The sequence below is a fragment of the Propithecus coquereli genome, unplaced genomic scaffold (assembly GCF_000956105.1).
Source record: "Propithecus coquereli isolate 6110/MARCELLA unplaced genomic scaffold, Pcoq_1.0 Scaffold39, whole genome shotgun sequence".
NCBI classification, from domain to species: domain Eukaryota; kingdom Metazoa; phylum Chordata; class Mammalia; order Primates; family Indriidae; genus Propithecus; species Propithecus coquereli.
Genome location: NW_012149618.1, coordinates 9,224,279 through 9,235,368, shown reverse-complemented (window position 1 = coordinate 9,235,368; position 11,090 = coordinate 9,224,279).

The window sequence follows — 11,090 nt, the reverse complement described above, 5'->3', positions numbered from 1 at the left end:
TAATAACCCACAGTTTATGAAAGAAAGCTTCTTAGTGAGGGAAATGCTTTCAACCAATAAATCAAAAGATAAGTGATCAAAACTCAAATGCTCTCAAAACCAGTTGCAGGCATTGTGTTCACATTGTATCAAATACAATAAATAATAAAAAGTCCTAGCTTATTCTTTCAAATCATTGAAATATTTTAAGAAAATTGTATCAGCCATCTCAAGTAAAGAAGGTTACTGGTAAGCCAGATTCCTAATTCAAATATGACTTATGAATATAACTGAAGGTTGTTTTTCATGTTGTTTTTAGAGCTCTGCAGGAAGTATTTCTGTTTAAGGTAGATAGTAAATAAACCTGGTCAGGCTATAACATAAATACCTATAAGGCTATGTAGGCATACAACCCTATGTTTTCACTAATCTACTGATGGAATGGTGCTGGTAACTTTTAAGTATCTACTGTTTGGTTTGACTTGGTTCTTGTTTATGTTTTAACATAGAAGGCTTCTAGCATTGACATTTAGTCTTCGATTGAGATCAATAGTCTTCGACGTTCAGTATCAAAGTCAGTGGTACTGAAGGAGTATTAATTATCAAGATATTGATATGTAGTGGTTAAGGGGTCCAGAGAACCAGAAAAAAGCAAGAGGGGTGAAGGAATTAAGACACTGGCAAGGAGAGGCTAGGAAATGATTTGGGAGCAATGATTAAATTAGGGCTGAATCAGAGCCCAGAAGGCCTAATAGAGCAAGTAAAAGAGAGGTTTAGTGATCACTACAGAATTCAAAGAAATAAAACCGGGGTCAAAGTATACCTTTTGCTGATCAAGCCCCTACCCATAATTTGCATAGAACTAGTGATCAAAAATAGAAAGTAGGTTTCAGGTATTCAGGGAGCAACCCAGGATGACAGCTCAGAAACGACTCCCAGAGTTATATAAGAGTAGGGAATCAAAAACCCATCCAAAGTATCTGTGTTTTAGCAAGCAGTTCTCAGATGAAAGAGATTAGCCAGGGCCCTAAAGAATGGAATTATTTAATAGTGAGTACATGTGGTGTTTGTTTTTCCAGTCTTACAATATTTCACTTAGAAAGATAGTCTCCAGTTCCACCCAGGTTGTTACAAAAGGTATTCATTCACCAATTTTTTTATAGTTGAGTAATTCTCCCTGGTATACCCATACCACCTTTTATTAATCCACTCATGTATTGATGGGCACTTGGGCTGTTTCCACATCTTTGCAATTGTGAACTGTGCTGCTATAAACATTCTAGTGCAAGTGTCTTTTTTATGAAATGTCTTTTTTTTCCTTTAGGGAAATACCCAGTAGTGGGATTGCTGGATCAAATGGTAGGTGTACTTTGAGTTCTTTGAGGCATCTCCATAGAGGTTGAACTAGTTTGCAGTCCCCCCAACAGTGTATAAGTGTTCCTTTCTCTCTGCATCCATGTCAGGATCTGTTGTTTTGATTGATCAACACTCATGTGCACATATAGTAGTAAAATCTAACAGAAGGTGGGAAATGGGAGGAGGGGATAGGTCAATGCACTCCTAATGGGTACAATGCACACTATCTGGGTAATGGACACACTTGTACCTTTGACTCAAACTGTACAAAAGCAATTCATGTAACCAAAACGTTTGTACCCCATAATATTCTGAAATAAAAAAAGAATGGAATTATTAAATTCCTACCCTGGGGATGTTGAGCTGATATGTACGTGCAGTTATTATGGATGTAAAGCTTCACCTGGATCCACACCAAGGCAGCCCAATTAACAGGGAAAAGAGTAGCAAGATGGGCGGGAAGCTGACCCAAGATCCTACTCATGATCTTGCAGAATTGCCCCAAAGCAGAACTGAGACAAAGAAAAAGACGCAGCAATCTGGTGGGGAGGCTTATCTATTAGGAGCAAAGGTGAGTCAGGAAAGGACCAGACTATTTCCACCACAGAGACTGGGTTTTTCAGTGAGTCTTAAAGAAACATTATTTTTTTATATCTTTTTATGATTCAGGTATTTACACATAGCAATAGTGCTAATAATCAGATGCTGAAACAAGAACTGATGAAATAGAAACGACATCAAAGATAAAAGCCACTGGCTGATAATCTGATAACCCCATGAGTGCAACCTTAAATACATAAAAGGCCACTTTAGTTACCACAGCTCTAACATATTAGTACTAGGTATTTATGAAGTGGAATGGCATTTTCTGTTTTTCCTCTGCAATAAAAGAAATTGAAAGAACATTGATTATCTCCAGATTTTATGAAGAATTTGTTTTCACAGAAACACAAAAGCTTCCAAATTGAAAATCTCTGGAAAGAAAGTGAGCATTGCTAGGCTGAACGGACCACACAAAAAAGGGCTCATGCACAACCACTGAGGACAATGTATCCTGGAATGACAGGGGCAGACCAGGCCATCGCCCCCAACCCTGCCTTTGCTATCTCTGTGTCTCTGGAAGACTGACTTCATTGAGGAACCACTCCCTACTGCCAAGCGAACAGAGGAAATATAAGCTTATGTTTTAAATTCTTTAACTGCTTTTCCTCCCCTTTGTCATTGTTTTTCTTCTACACCAAGGCTTCTGGGCTTCTCTCTAGGCTCCCCTTCCCTAATTCTAGACCCCACTGAGGATGTGGGTACCTCTTCCTAGAGCCCCTCCCAAAAGCTGGATCTTGCCCCCAAATTCAGGGTTTAGTTTTGCAGCTTTGTGCAGATCTCCATCGGCTGCCTAGAGGTAAATACCGACCAGGGTCTGGCTGCTACAGTTGTCCCTGACCATCCAGATGCTGTGGTACCAGCTGTTGCCTCCTGTACTCGTTTACCACTGGTCTTAACCACCAGATCAGCTACTCACTGGTACACACTGATACCCAGAGAGTACACACCCAGCCTCTTTTACAGTGTGAGTCCCTCTGGAATAATTTTGTTTCCAGTCTCTCCAAGGTGAGTGTGCAAACTTAACTTACTCTCTTAGTAAGGATGATAATACTACATGGAATGGTTCCTAACATCAAGGTCCAAAGCCATGGGCTATAGAAAAAGAAAGTTGCTAAGACAATCCATTTGTGATTTCCTGATTGCTCAGATATATTTATTATGAAAATAGAGGCTACAGAAGAGATGCTGAGAATGATTCTGTCTCCCCTACAAACCCATGAGCAAGAATTCCAGAGTGTATTGAGGAGAGCTGAGCTCATTATAGGGTGAAATAGAAACCACCTATAGCTAACGATAAAACTAATAAATTATGAAGTCACTTCCCTGTCATTTCCTTCGGGTGTAAAATGAGGAAGTTGGACTAGGTCATCTCTGAGGCCACCTTAAACTCTAAAAATCTATGATCTGTGGAGAGTAGCTCCATTTAAATGGGCATTTAATGTTATACCTAAAAAAACTTACTGACAAGAGGTTGAACTTTTTGTGGGTACTGATACAGAATCGGTGTGGCTAAAACATGGAGTTTTAAAGGAAGGTGGAAGACAAATACTCAAGAATTGAGAAGCCATGACTTAATAATTTGTGGAGTAGCCACAAGCTCTGAATAACAAGGCACTTGAATCCATGGAGTATTTGACAAATTCAAATTTATAACAATTTTGTTTATCAGCACATTTCCAAAGCCCAAAGTATGATGAAGGTTTTAAATACAGTATTATAGAGGAATGCACTATTTATTATCATTCAGGAAATGATAGAATAAAAACTTTGAAGAATTGTCTTCCATAATTTTAAAATCTATGGCCAGAGAGGAAACTGGGCAATGCTAGTAGGACAGAGGAACAAAATGCTCCATCCCCTGGTCACAACAGAATGGTTCCCATTTCCAGTCATTCGTGCCTTTGAAAACATGGTTCTCCTTTTCAAAATGTCTTAATAGTTATGAATGGCTTGTTTTCAATGTAAATACCCAATGTGTTTTTCTGTCAGATTAGTTCATTATAGAATAATGTACATCAATTTCATGTATAATTCGCATTTTTATAGCTTAAAAATCAAATAGAAACATTATCATTAAATGTTGATTCATAAAGAAAATAATTATTTTTAATTCAAGCTAAGGCCTGGGTTTATGGGCCCAGCAGGAACTGAGAATTCTGCAGATATCACACTGCTTCCCCAAAAAGACTTCTCTTCTCCATATCTCTCCAGTCCTGCCTGCTGGCTGCTGCTTAAATCAGAATATCTAGTCATAGAAGATTATTCCTTTCCTTGTAAGAACAGAGATTACACTCTATGACAGGAATTGGCAAACTATGACCTGAGGGCCACATGCATCCCACTGCCTGCTCTGGTACAGCTTTTAATCTAAGAATGGTTATTACATTTCTAAATGGAGGAAGGAAGGAAGGGAGGGAGGGAAAGAAACAAAAGAAAAAGAAAAGGAAGGAGGGAGGGAGAGAAGGAAAGGAAAGGAAAGGAAAGGAAAGGAAGAAAAGAAAGAAAGAAAGAAAGAAGGAAGGAAGGAGAAAAGAAAAAGAAAAAAAGAAAAATATTTCAAGATATGTGAAAATTATATGAAGTTCAAATTGCAGTGTCTGATAAATAAAGTTTGGAACATGGTCACACAGTCAGACTCATTTGTTTCCATATTGTCTGTGACTACTTTCACACTGCAACATAAAATCAAAAAGCTACGACAGAGACCATATATTGCACAAGTTCTATTTACTATCTGGTCCTTTAGAGAAAAAGTTTGCCCACCCTTGACCTAGAACACCTAGGAAATTGCCTTGTTACCCCACAGATAGAGCAAAAATACTCCACCCAGCAGAGGCAAGTGCCTTCTGCCTCTCATACCTGATGGCAAAGTCAAATTTTAAAGTGGGCACTTCACTTTAACGTGGAAGCCTTCTAAAAAACTGCTTTCTTTTCCTTTCTAAAATTTCTGCCACATTTCTTCAGGCTTAGTCATCTGCTTAAAACCAGTGACTCAACTTTTCTTCCTGTTCCCTTCTTTGCAAGGAGCCCACCACCCTGATTATACTATTTAAGTAATCCTTCTGTTCTTTGTCCCAAACCCAACCAGATTTCTTCACAGCACTTAATCCTGCAGTGAGGATTTGTTTCCTATTTGTCTGTCTCTCCCACTAGATTGTAAACTCAATGGGGTTGGGGTCTGTATGTATTCTGCTCACTATCAAATAGTGTTCTTTTAAAAGTATATAGCACGCTTAGCACTAAGTGTCCTAAAACATGGAAGTTGCTTAATAAATACTGAATGAGTGACTGAATGAATAAATGAATGAATGAGTAAGGTAAAGGCTATAAGGGAGGAAAGGGATAAAGAAAGGAATTTTTTGAAAGCACATTTTTTTCTAAAAAAATATCTATTTTGTTTGAAAAATACAGCTATAACTTACAGGAACATTGCGTACCAGACACTGTGTTTTTTTACCTTCAGTGGCTTCCGTAACAAATTACCACCCAAAAGAGTGACTTAAAATAATAGAAATTTATCCCACAGTTCTGGGGGCCAGAAATCTGAAATCAAGGCATTAACAGGGCCACACTCCTTCCAGAGCCTCTAGTGGAGATTGCGTTCCTTGCCTCTTCCAGATTCTGATGGCTTTTGGCGTTCCTTGCCTTGTGGCTGCAGGGCTCCAACCTCTGCTTTTGTCCTTCCATGGTCTCCTGCCCTGTGTGTCTTGTATCTTCTCCATGTTTCTTATGAGGACACTTGCCATTGGATTCAGGGCCCACCCAGGTAATCCATAATTATCTTAAGATCCTTCTTACTTCTGCAAAGACCCTTTTTGCAAATGAGATCACATTCACAGGTCCCAGGGATTAGGACATGGACATTTCCTTTAGGGGCAACTACTCAATCCACTGCACATAACATCAGAATACTAGGGCATGTATGATGTCATTTAAGCTTTTCAACAGCCTTGACAGTTACTGCCATTTCTCAGATTTAAAACAAAAACAAAAAACAACTCTAATAATAAAATGAGAAGGCTAGTATTAAAACTGTCAGGATCTAAGTCTATTCCCATAATCATTATGGCATTTCACTACCCACAAAGTAGACAGGGCCACTTTCTGAACTGCCAAACTGTAGGGTAAATATACCAGAGTCTGAATCCACCACAAGGTCCCTCTGTCCCCCTTCACCTGCTAATATAGCCACATGGTCCACCTGGAGTGCAGAAATAGAGGCTGCTTCACAGGTCCACAGGAAATTCCCAATTGCCCTCAGGGCTAATCAGACACAATTAGCCACCATCTCTAAAATTAAGTTCCTGTTTCTCTTAGTAAGTTTTGCTCAATATTTCTTCATAAGGTTCATGGCAAGTTAAATTCACTGCAATACTCACCACTAGTAAGCAGTGTATGTAAGAAATTCTAAAAAGAATATTTCATTTTCACTCTAGCATTCTTGTAAAAGTTTGGATTTTTTTTAATTGGGATGCAAAGGACACTAGAGCATCACTCATGGTGCCCAGGATGTAGGACAAATAAAGGAATATTTCTGAATCAGATACGTCAGTGACACTCCAGTAATTATAAATTGTGTGCATTTCTCCATTGTCCTTCAAATTGCTTGGCTTAAAATTCAAATAAAGTTGAAGGGAGGAAAAAATGGTGGATTAGTGGTGGCCTCCTGGCTCACTGCTCCCAGAGAAGGAGGTGAATTCAGGGTGGGAGGAAAAGAACAGGACCTCCCCCTAAGTAGACTTGAGACTGCAGAACTGTGATGCAAAGGTGACAGCTGGTGGCCTGTTGATTCAGCCTGCCGGACCAGCATCTGCCAACTCCTAAGTAGCTGCCTCCAGTGCTAGCTCTCCAGGGACAGGAGGCCACCATTGTTGGGATCCCCAGCCTGGAGATGCCACCCTTGGAGGTGGGGAGAAGCAAGAAAAGCCACTTTCTCTGTGCAACTGGTGTAAATCTGTGGGGCTTTGGTGCTGAAAATTAGTCAGTGGCCTGTTGATTTGGCCCGCAGGACCAGCTTAGGTCATCTAATAAGAACATAACTCCAGGGCTTGCTCTCCAGATCTGGGTGGCCACCAGCATTGGGGTTTGTGGACAGGGAAGGAAAGAACTAGCCAGAGACCTCAGCAATTGCATCAATTGACCGCTCCTAGGAGGAGCAGCCTCCCAAGTGTGGTGAAAGAGCCCTGAATAACACATTAATGGCTCCCCCTAGTGGCAGATAAAGCAACCATAGAAGCACACACACCCAGGCTAGCATGCACCAGCTGAAATCTATCTTGCCCTTACCCCCACTTTAAGGGAGAACAGGGGCCAAGTAACCCTCCAGAGTGGTAAGGCCCATCCCAAAGATCAGGGCATTCGTATACCCTATCCGGGGGACCAGAGCCTACCACAGAGACATCAGATTACCTCGATAATTGGCTCCTCCATGCAAACTACAGTCAACGACAGAGAGGGAAATCCCATAGCTTAGCACAGTGCCTTCCATCTCAAGCTATCAGAGAGCAGTGGAGTCATACCCACAAGTGTGATCTACCAGCTGGGAGCTTAAGCTGGGGACCAAATTCACTAGTCTCCATTGGCAAGAGGTGAAGACAACAGGCCAGAGGTAACCTAACTTGCTAAAATATCCCTAAGGTGATACAGGACCACTAAACATCTCCCCAGCACTGTCAAGAAATGACCCTTGGGGACCTGGAGACAGGGCCATAAACCAATCCTGGCACCCCCAGTACTTGAACAAGTAGCCTGAAGAGAAAGAATTAGTGAAAGATTGCAGGAAACATGAAAGATCAGAGAGAAAACTCACCCCCAAAAGAAATCATTAGATCTTCAACAATGGATACCAACCTAAACAAAATGATTAAAATGATGGAGGAAGAATTTCAAATGTGGATTGTAAGAAAACTCAATGGAATTGAAGAGATAATGGAAACCCAACACAAAGAAGCCATGAGAACAATACAGGAAATGAATGAAAAGTTCTCTAAAGAAATTGAAGTATTAAGAAAGAACCAAACAGAAATATTGGAAATGAAAGAGGCATTCAAGTAACTACAAAACACAGTGGAAAGCCTTAAGAATAGGGTGGATCACACAGAGGAAAGAATCTGAGACCTTGAAGATAATGCCTATGTGCTAAACAAATCAGATGAAGAAAAAGAACGCAGAAACAAGAGACATGAACAAAACATACAAGAAATGTGGGATTATATAAAGAAACCAAACATAAGAATTGTAGACATCCCAGAGAGAGAAGAAGAAAATACACAAGGGCTGGCTATTCCTCTTAGAATAATGGAGGAAAATTTACCTGGCCTGGCCAGAAATCTAGATATCCAGGTACAAGAAGCACACAGAACTCCTAGATGACTCAATGTGAAAAGGCAATCACCACGTCACATAGTTATTAGGCTGGCCAAAGTAAACACGAAAGAAGTAATCCTAGCAGTAAGGCAAAAACAGCAGATAACCTACAAAGGAAAACCTATCAGACTAACTGAAACCTTACAAGCTTATAAGCCAGAAGGAACTGGAGTCCCATCCTCAATCTTCTAAAACAGAATAATGGCCAACATAGAATTCTTTACCTGGCAAAACTAAGCTTCATTTATGAGGGAGAAATAAAGATTTTCCCAGACAAGTAATCACTGATGGAATTTGCAAAGACCAGACCTGCCCTGCAGGAAGTACTCATACCTGTGTTATACACTGAAAAGCACAATAGACACCCACCAAAGTAAAATCACTCAAGAGTTAAAAGTCCAGAACCCTGATTCCACAATTGCTCAAGAGCTAAAACAAAACAATAAGAATTTATCCAACAGTATGAACAGAAATCCACCCCAATTGTCAATTCTCTCAATAAATGTGAATGGTTTGAATTGTCCACTAAAGAGACATAGACTGGCTGAGTGGATAAAACAACACAGGCCAAGTATCTTCTCTCTCTAGGAAACACATCTTACCCACAAGAACACTTTCAGACTCAAGATGAAGGGTTGGAAAACAACCTTCCAGGAAAACAGAAACCAAAAGAAAGCTGAGGTGGCTATTCTTATATCAGATAACATAAATTTTGAAACAGCAAAAGTAAAGAAAGGCAAAGATGGTCATTATATAATGGTGGAGGGAAAATTCCAACAAGAAAATTGAACAATTCTTAATATTTATGCACCCAATACAGGAGTGCCCAGATACATAAAGTAAACCCTATTTGATCTAAATAGCATGATAAACAGTAATGCCATAGTATCTGGGGATTTCAACAATCCACTGACTGAACTGGACAGATCCTCCAAGCATAAAACAAGCAAAGAAACAATATACTTAAACAGAGCTCTAGAACAAATGAGTCTAACAGACATCTACAGAATATTCCACCCAAATAAAGCTGAATATACATTCTTCTTATCAGCTCATGAAACTTTCTATAAAATCAATCACATCCTAGGCCACTAATCATATCTCAACAACTTTAAAAAATAGAACTTTTACCATGTGTCTTTTCAAACCACGGTGGTATAAAATTAGATATCAACTCCAACAGAAACACCACTTCACAAAGGCATGGAAATTAAACAATCTATTGCTGAATGATTATTGGGTCAAGAAGGAGATCCAGATGGGAATCCAAAGATTCTTCAAACTAAATGATAACAGGGACACAAGTTATCACAATCTGTGTGATAGAGCAAAAGCATTTCTGAGAGGGAAACTAATAGCATTAAATGCTCACATCCAAAAGACAGAAAGTTCACAAATTGACAAACTAATAAACCATCTCAAGGAACAGGAAAAGGAAGAGCAAATCCATCCTACACCTAGCAGAAGAAAAGAAATAACTAAGATCAGAGCAGAACTAAATGAATTTGAGAACAAAAGAACTATAGAGAAGATTAATAAAACCAAAAGCTGGTTTTTCAGACAGCCCTCCTGTTAGATTGACAGGAACTAGAAAGGAAAGGACTCTAAGAAGCTCAATTAGAAATGAAAATGGAGAGGTCACTACAGACATCACGGAAATACAAAACATGATCTCTGAATACTATAAAGATCTATACACCCAAAAACTACAAAGTGTGGAGGAAATAGACAAATTCTTAGAAACACACAACCTCCCTAGGCACAATCAGGAAGAAATAGAATTCCTCAACTGACCAATATCAAGCACAGAAATTGATGCATCAATTAAAAATCTTCCAGCAAAAAAAGTCCTGACCAGATGGATTCACATGTGAATTTTACCAAACTTACAAAGAACTCATACCTATACTTCAGAAATTATTCCACAATACCGAAAAGGATGGTTTCCTCCCCAACTCATTCTACAAAGCCAATATCACCTTGATACCAAAGCCAGGAAAGGACACAACAAAAAAAAGATAACTACAGATGAATATCCCTCATGAATATAGATGCAAAAATCCTCAACAAAATCTTAGCAAACCAAATCCAACAGCACATCAAAAAAAAATAATTCATCATGACTAGGTGGGCTTTATCCCAGAGATGCAAGGCTGGTTCAACATACACAAATCTATAAATGCAATTCACCACATAAATAAAAGAAAGAACAAAGACCACATGATTCTCTCAACATAAAGAAAAAGCATTTGACAAAATCTGGGACACTTTTATGATAAAAAACTCTTAACAAAATAGGCATAGATGGGACATACCTTAAAATTATTAAAGCTATATATGATAAACCCACAGCCAATATCATACTGAACGGGGAAAAATTGAAAGCATCCCCGCTTAGAACTGAAATCAGACTAGGTTGCCCACTATCTCCACTTCTATCCAACGTAGTCCTAGAAGTCCTTGCCAGAGCAATCAGACAAGAGAGGGGAATTAAGGGTGTCCAAATGGGGGCAAAAGAAGTCAAACTCTCACTCTTTGCTGATGATATGATATCTAGAAAATCCCAAGGATTCAACCAACAGACTCCTGGCATTGATAAATGAATTCAGTAAAGTCTCAGGATATAAAATCAATGCACACAAATCAGTGGCATTCATATGGACCAATAACAGTCAAGCTGAAAATCAAATCAAAAACACACCACCTTTCAAAATAGCATCAAAAAAAATTAAATATTTAGGAATATATTTAATGAAGGAGATGACAGACTTACATAGGGAGAAATA